The 8,371-nt window shown below is 47.4% G+C and overlaps 1 pseudogene across 1 annotated transcript; it reads left to right on the forward strand.

The window, feature by feature from the left end:
- The first annotated feature begins 670 nt into the window (after positions 1–670).
- On the forward strand, positions 671–6,744 carry LOC147118598 (uncharacterized; annotated as a pseudogene). The gene is made up of 4 exons (XR_015077866.1): positions 671–755; positions 1,352–1,571; positions 1,719–2,863; positions 5,754–6,744. The product of XR_015077866.1 is annotated as an uncharacterized LOC147118598 (transcript).
- Positions 6,745–8,371: the final 1,627 nt, after the last annotated feature.

The following is an 8,371-nucleotide window of genomic DNA, read 5'->3' on the forward strand; positions in this document are numbered from 1 at the left end:
CACTCTCACAGCCTGCGCTTCTCCCTGTGTCTTAACTCCTGTTCACCCTCACACCCTGCGCTTCTGTCTGTATCTTAAGTCCTGTTCACCCTCACACCCTGCGCTTCTGTCCGTGTTTTAACTCCTGTTCACCCTCACACCCTGCGCTTCTGTCTGTCTTAACTCCTGTTCACCCTCACTCCCTGCGCTTCTGTCTGTGTCTTAACTCCTGTTCACCCTCACACCCTGCGCTTCTCCCTGTCTTAACTCCTGTTCACCCTCACACCCTGTGCTTCTGTCTGTCTTAACTCCTGTTCACCCTCACACCCTGTGCTTCTCCCTGTCTTAACTCCTGTTCACCCTCACACCCTGCGCTTCTGTCTGTGTCTTAACTCCTGTTCACCCTCACACCCTGCGCTTCTGTCCATTTCTTCAACAAGGCCTTCTTTATGTGACGTTGTGTCGGCCATGATTATGTGACGTACTGTCGGCCATTATTCTGTGACGTACAGGCCGCCTGTGGCCCTTAGCTCGCCACTTGTTCTTTGATGCCCTTTCGGTGTCTGTGTGCAATATTGTGTAGCCCTTTACACCTCTCCCCTGTAAGTTTTTCCAGACCCTTTGATCGCGGACTGTACACTGGGTTTATTTGATCAGAGTATGTTGCTGGGCCAGAGACTGTTTTTACACAATGAACAGATGTCACAAGTTAGTGATTGTGTTCTTTAAAACAAGCCACAAGCACAGAGTTCCCCCAATGTCGATTCGCCTTCCGAGTGTTGCTCCATTCTCTGTCACTGCACCTGGAAACTCTGAATATTAGAGACCTTGAAACCAATCATTACTTAATTGAAACATAAACTTACAAGCAAACCACAGAAGGGGGCGGTGCATGAAGCATTTGTTTAAATTACAGAGAGAGTTCATTATTTATGTATATTGTGTGTATCTGCCTGTACTATTGAAAATGGCCCCGGACTGTCTCATATTGTAACCAGACACTCAGTTGCTGGACTGAGGGAGTGCTGCAGGGTCTGAGGCGCCGTTCTTCGATCAGAGGTTTAACCGAGGTCCCCAGCCCATTCAGGGAGATGATAAAGAATCCCCGGCACTATTGGAATAGGAGCGGGGGATCCTCCCGGTGTCCTGGGCCCACATTCCACCCTCAATAAACACCAACCAATAAAAACACATGAGCCGACCTCCCAGCTTATTAATATGGGGCAAAGGCGGCCGGCAGTGACTGCCGACAGAACAACTCCCCCCTGGTACAATGTGGGAGGGGCTATCACATCGAGCTCAGAGACCCAATGAAGCGCTAGAAAACTGCAGGTTAGTCTTTAAACCTGTCGATTATTCACACAACACACAGCCAGAGATCCGGGAACTGAACGACCCATCAGTGATCTCCGGGACGCCGCCCTGTGGAAATCAACTGGACCCCCTGAAGTATTTCAGTCCCGCTCTGAGGCACAGCCTCCCAGAACAGTCCAGGGCTGCAGCCTCCAGCTGTCCGTCATATAAACCATCAGCTCCAGTCAGCAGAAGGATGGGAATCCTTCTTGTTTTCACCCTGTGTGTCTGTTTACCCCGTGAGTACCGACCAACCAAACCGACATTGTATGGATTTAATATAAAGCTGCCCGGGTCCATCCGAATTTCAGACACTGTCAGGGTTTTAGCCCCGTTGTGTGGTTCGGCTCTGATGGCCGATTAAACTCTCTCTGTTTAATTTCCAGGCTCTTTCAGTCAGTCAGTGGTGCAGACACCGCCTGCGGTGACTAGAGCGGAGTGTCAGTCTCTCACCATCAACTGCGTTTTCTATGGTGGTATTAACCGTAATCCTTTAACGAATGGGGATTTCTTCAGACAAACCCAGACCGGGACGGAGCGGGAGCGGATCTCGAGCGGAGGGCGATTTGTTGTGTCGACTAATAAGGCAGAAAAGACATTTTTGTTGGAAATTCGGGATGTGCGAGTTGAAGACAGCGCCACCTATTACTGTAAAGCTGAGTACCGGTACGGTAGCTACACAGTGATGGGCCTCGACCTCCCGCGATACAAAAACTCTCAATGCAGATTGTCACAGAAACAAGTGAAAAAGCGGAGTCAATCTGCCGTTGAACCCACAGTTCCGCCTCGCACCCTCTGCCCCACAGTTCAGTTTATAATCAGATTGGATGACTACAGTTAACACCATGAGTTTTGTAAATGCTGAGTGTGTACGGGCGGTGTCTTTCTCGGGATTGGTGTCAATGACTGACGATTGGGAATGACTGATTCCCAGTAACAATTCCCGAACACCAGAGGGAATCCTGTTCTAACAGCTGGAACCGGGAACCGCGGTCCCCGCCGTGTAACTAATGTGCCCCCATCTCACCGAGTACCGGGGGATTTGATGCTGACTTGAAACACTGTGTTTACTGGTGGGTGGGGGAATCCTCACAGTGGATGAGAACTGAGCAAATACCTGTGTACAATTAAAATATAAATTCCCCGGGTCCGGAACCTGAATTTTGGATTTGATGTTATTATCGCTGTAATCTGGTTTAATTCCATTGTAATTTCCTGCTTTCAGTTTTCTTTCTTTGATATTTTCTCCGTTTCTATGAAGCGCCCATCTCCGGCCCGTGTTCCTGGGCCATTTTACTGAGAGCTCAGAGTCTGACAAAGAACAGTTTGAACCGACCGGGACTGTGGAACACGGAATATTGTTTATTGATCCCTGGAATAATTGGGCAGCGCCGACTGTCTGGTGATGTGTGTCCGGTAGATTGAGGTGTCGGTGGTTCGTGTACCGGGGTGACTGAGAGCGGTGTCACTGTGGTGGATTATGATTATGATACTGTGGATGGATCCGGGACGGTGGTGACTGTCACAGCCGGTAAGTGAGTCCAAAGCCCGCCTTGTTAGACTGTCCCTTTTAATGTTTACCGTCAGTTTATTATTAAGATCAGTATCAGCTCAAACCCCTTCAAAATCAAATAGAACGGTTTACTAATAGGGGTGGTTCACTGCAGTTTTAGATTGGGAAGCGGAATATAAACCGGGGTCGAGTCCGGGTGTGAGTCCTGAGCGAGGAGGTGTGAGCCCCCACGGAGCAGGCAGTCTGCGGAGTTTAATCCCACCTGGACCATTATTGGTTGAACGGGGACCTCGGGGATCCCATGAGCATCCCGGAATCTCTCTCACTCTGATTCCCAGTTGATTTAAATAACCGCAGATTGTCGAAACTCCGGCCTCCATTCTCCGTGTTAACGGTGACTGAGGGACCTCTCTCCTTCCCTGTGAGCAGGGCAGAGGTTCACAGAGCTCCCTCCTGGGTAGGAGATTGCAGTCCAAGCCGGGCAGTGTGAACCAGGTACCGGGAGCATGATCCCAACAATAGAGCGGCCTGTCTGATTCCTGCAGCGGCCTGTCTGATTCCTGCAGCGGCCCGTCTGATAACTGCAGCGGCAGAAAAACTGGGTGGGGCTTCAGATATAAGAGATCCGCCTGTAGGTCTAGATGGCATTTCATTATTGGACACTCAGTGACTGAAATTAGTGGTATTGTATCTGACATTTATTCCAGTTGCTTTTATATAAGCAATCATTTGCCTCAATGTCTCTCGTCTAAGTCGAAATGTAAAAGTTCCAAACTACAGAGAGTTTTCTATATTATTTAAATTGTTATATATTTTCTAATCAATCCAATAGGGAATTCCAGAGAAAGCTCTTTACCCAGCGAGTGGTCAGAATGTGAAACTCGCTGCCACAGGGAGTAGCTGAGCCGAATAACATCGATACATTTAAGGGGAATCTGGATAAGTAGGTGAAGGACAAAGGAATAGAAGGATATGTTGATGGGGTGGGAGGAGGCTCGTGTGGAGCAGTAACACCGGCATGGACCGATTGGGCCCAATGGCCTGTTTCTGGGCTCTACATTCTGTAATATTTAATGTTCATGTTTGAGAGATCGGATTGCAGTAATATCTGTATCCCTGGTTACTGTTAACTGAAACAGCACTGGGCAGTGAGCGAGTGAGGGCGAGGTACTAATGTTCTTATAAAAGAGAACAGGAACACCCGAGTGAACAAGTACTGACTGGAGGGAAGCCCATTTAGAACCAGCAAGAAATCATTCACCGAAAGGGAGAGAAATATCGGAGTTCACCGGCCGGGCGGGGGTGTGGAGACACCGGTCTCTGGGCCGTTCAAAGCACAATCCAACACCGGGGCAGTGAGATTTACTGAAGGGACGGGCTGCAATTGGACTCCTGATCATTTCTCAGCTTTGGATTTCTTACACTCCTGAGAAAAGACATCAGCAGCAATCCACACATTTCTGGAAAGATTGAACAAGTGGGGAATATTTTCTCTGGAAAAGAGAAGAAAACGAGGAGACCTGATGGAGGTAATTAAATGATGAACGGATTCGATAGGGTGCACGTGGGGAACCGGTTTCCATTGTGGGTGAGTCCAGAACAAGGGGCCACAAATATAAAATAGTCACTAACAGAACAAATAAAGACATTGGGAAGAATTTATTCACAAAGAGAGGCTCAGAATGTGGAACTCGCTGCCACACGGAGCAGTTGGAGCAAATAGCGTTGATGCATTTAAGGGGAGGCTTGAAAAATACAAGAGGGAGAAAGGAATCGAGGGACACGGGTTAGGGTGGGAAGAGGTAATTAGAGTGGGAGGATGCTCGTGTGGAGTATAAACACCGGCACAGACCAGTTGGGCCGAATGGCCTGTTCCTGTTCTTCAGATTCTGTATAATGTAAAACTCAGAGAAAACTCCGCCCGGAGAACACGGGAGAGAATCAGCCAATGGGCTGAAGGAATTGAAGTTGTCAGAGAGCCTGAAGGGACAGTTCCCAGTGAGTAACAGTAAAACCACAGCGGAAACTGCACAGACTGAACCCAACCGACAACCGAGAGACTTTGAGAGAAGTTCTCAGGCTGGCAAAAAACCACAAACAGCACAAAGTGAGCGGCCCAGATGTAGAAATAAAATTAAACTAACTGTAAATAATGCAAAGTAAAGTGAAATGGAGCAAATGGCGCCCCACTGATGGAAGAAAAGAGACAAATAGAGCGAGTCAGACAGGAGCTCCCGTGAACTGTTAAACTGCAGGAATAGATTGACCTTTGACCAACAGATTTTCAGTGTCAGTTTTGCTCAATCGATGCTGAGGAATGTCACTGCTTTATGTTGGATCTTGCTGTGCGCAGTGACGTAACACAGCCGGGTTACTCTGGGTCAAACATCATTGAAATGTGGTTGTCTCAGTGAGGAGGAGAATGGACTATTATGTTTTTCGGGTTTGTCTTTCACCAAGAAAAATAAAAACAGAAATTCAATAGAAATCATAGAATCATACAGCAGAGAATTAGGTCATTCGGCGCACCTTGCCTGTGGGGCTCTTTGAAGGAGCTGTTCAATTAGTCCCACTCGTCCCGCTCTTGCCCCATAGCCCTGATAAGTGTTCCTTTTCCAGTATTGATCCAATTTCCTGTTGAAAGTTACTATTCAATCTGCTCCCACCACCCTTTCAGGCAGTGCATTTCCAGATCATAACAACTCGCTGCGTAAATACATTCTCCTCAGCGCACTTCCCCCCCCCCCCCCCCCCCTGGTTCCTTTGCGAATGACACTGAATAAAGTTGGAACAGGCTTCAAATGAAGAATCGCATTAGCGCGATTGGCAGAACTATTCCTGTGATTGACAAGTATTCTCGGGTAAACAACAGCCAAATAAATAACAATATCCCATTTGAATCCCGCAGATTCCAGTTCCCCGCTGTCTCAGGATCCGTCTCTACAAACCTCTGCTGCCGGTGACACCGTTACTTTAACCTGAGAATATTCAGGGTTCTGTCAGTACACAGTACACTGGTACCGTCAGTCCCCAGGGCAGGATCCGAAATACCTGCTTCAGAGACACACTTCAGGAGAGGGGAATAAAGAAAACGCTACCGGGGGCCGAATTTCTGCTTCTGTCGATCCTGCCAAGAAAATCAGCCGGTTAAACATCACGAAACTGCAACTGAGTGACTCCGCTGTGTATTACTGTGCACTTCGTCCGTGCACAGCACACTGATACAGAGCACGGAGAGAGTCGTACAAAATCCTGAACATGGTGGTGATTACAGACACACCGTGATACAGAGCACGGAGAGCGTTCACAAACCTGAACATGGTGGTGATTACAGACACACAGAGATACAGAGCACGGAGAGCGTTCACAAACCTGAACATGGTGGGGATTACAGACACACAGTGATACAGAACAGGGTGAGAGTTCACAAACCTGAACATGGTGGGGATTACAGTCACACAGTGATACAGAGCACAGAGAGAGTTCACAAACCTGAACATGGTGGGGATTACAGCCACACAGTGATACAGAGCACAGAGAGAGTTCACAAACCTGAACATGGTGGGGATTACAGCCACACAGTGATACAGAGCACAGAGAGAGTTCACAAACCTGAACATGGTGGGGATTACAGCCACACAGTGATACAGAGCAAAGGGAGAGTTCACAAACCTGAACATTGTGGGGATCACAGACACACAGTGATACAGAGCAAAGGGAGAAAATATAAGTATTCACCATGAAAGCATTCTCGATGAATCTTAGAATTTTACCGCACAGAAACAATTGATTAATCCCACCAAGTCTGCACTTTCCTTTCCGCTGCTCGCACCCTTTATTATTCCTCTTTTTATAATCTCCGATCTATTTCCCCTGTTAAAATATTTCATGCATTTATTCCACATTTTCACCTCCTTCTGCATAAATAATTGCTTTTCTCAAGATAAAATTGTATATTTCATCCTAGGGGTTTAATTTATTGATCTGCCTGTTTCCACAGGGACCAGTAGAGTTTCTTCTTTCCATTTCGTTGGTTCCTGGTGTAGATTAAGATTCATGTGTTCCAAATTTTAAAAATAATTAATTTATTATTTGTGATGGGAGACCAAGCAATGTGTTGTTGTTGTGGGAGCTGGTGGACACCATTGAGGTCTACGGCGGCCACATCTGCAGCATATGTTGGCTGCTCGAGGAACTTCGGCTCAGAGCTGATGAGCTAGAGTGCGAGCTTCAGACACTGCAACACATTACAGAGGGAAACCGTTACCTGGACACTAAGTTCCAGGAGGAAGTCACACCCACTAGAGTAATTACTTCCAATTTGGCCCATGGTCAGGGGCAGGAGGGGATGACTACAAGCGAGGCAGTTATTGGGATCCAGCAGGCAGTGATAGAGGAGCCTCAGCCCTTGGCCTTGTCCAACAGGTACGAGATTCTTGCTCCCTGTGTGGACGAGGGAAGGGACAGCAGGGAGGATGAGCAATCTGACCACAGCACCGTGGGAGCCATTCAAGTGGGGGGAGTAAAAAGAAATGTTGTAGTGATAGGGGACAGTATAGTTAGGGGGATAGATACTGTTCTCTGCAGCCGAGAGCGTGAGTCCCAAAGGTTGTATTGCCTGCCTGGGGCCAGGCTTAAGGACATTTCCTCTGAGCTGGAGTGGAGCTTGGAGTGGGAAGGGAAGGATCCAGTTGTCATGGTCCACGTATGTACCAATGATATAGGTAGGACAAAGAAAGAGTTTCTGCTGAGAGAGTATGAGCAGCTCGGGGCTAAATTCAAAAGCAGAACCACAAAGGTAATAATCGCTGGATTACTACCTGAGCCACGAGCGAATTTGAATAGGGTAAATAAGATCAGAGAAATGAACGAGTGGCTCAAAGACTGGTGTGGGAGAAATGGGTTTCGATTTGTGGGGCACTGGCACCAGTACTGGGATAAGAGGGAGCTGTTCTGTTTGGACGGTCTTCACTTGAACCATGCTGGGGCGAGAGTCCTGGCGAATCGAATAACTAGGGCTGTGGAGATCGCTTTACACTAAATAGTGGTGGCGGGGCGGAGGGTCCTGCTGAGCGGGAATTTAAAAAGTCAATGAGAAATGAGAAAACAATAGAGCAGGATAGAGATAGGGAAATAATAACCAGAGTGTGACAGGAAGAGACAGAATGTTTATAAATAAGAGTGCAACAGAAAATGGGGCCAAAACACGGAGAACTGGTAAAAAGACAAAGTTAAAAGCTCCATATCTGAATGCACGCAGCATTTGTAACAAGGTAGATGAGTTGACGGCACAAATAGATACAAATGGGTATGATCTGATCGCCATTACAACGACTTGGTTGCAAGGTGACCAGGACTGGGAACTGAATATTCCAGGGTATTTGACAATTCGGAAGGATAGACAGAAAGTAAAGGGAGGAGGGCTGGCTTTGTTGGTAAAGAAAGGAATCAGTGCACTGGTGAGAAGTAATATTGGCTTGGAAGATCAAGATGTAGAATCGATTTGGGTGGAGATAAAAAATAGTA

The sequence above is a fragment of the Somniosus microcephalus genome, chromosome 4 (genome assembly GCF_052327205.1).
Source record: "Somniosus microcephalus isolate GS21.2 chromosome 4, FLI_Smic_1.0, whole genome shotgun sequence".
Classification (NCBI taxonomy): domain Eukaryota; kingdom Metazoa; phylum Chordata; class Chondrichthyes; order Squaliformes; family Somniosidae; genus Somniosus; species Somniosus microcephalus.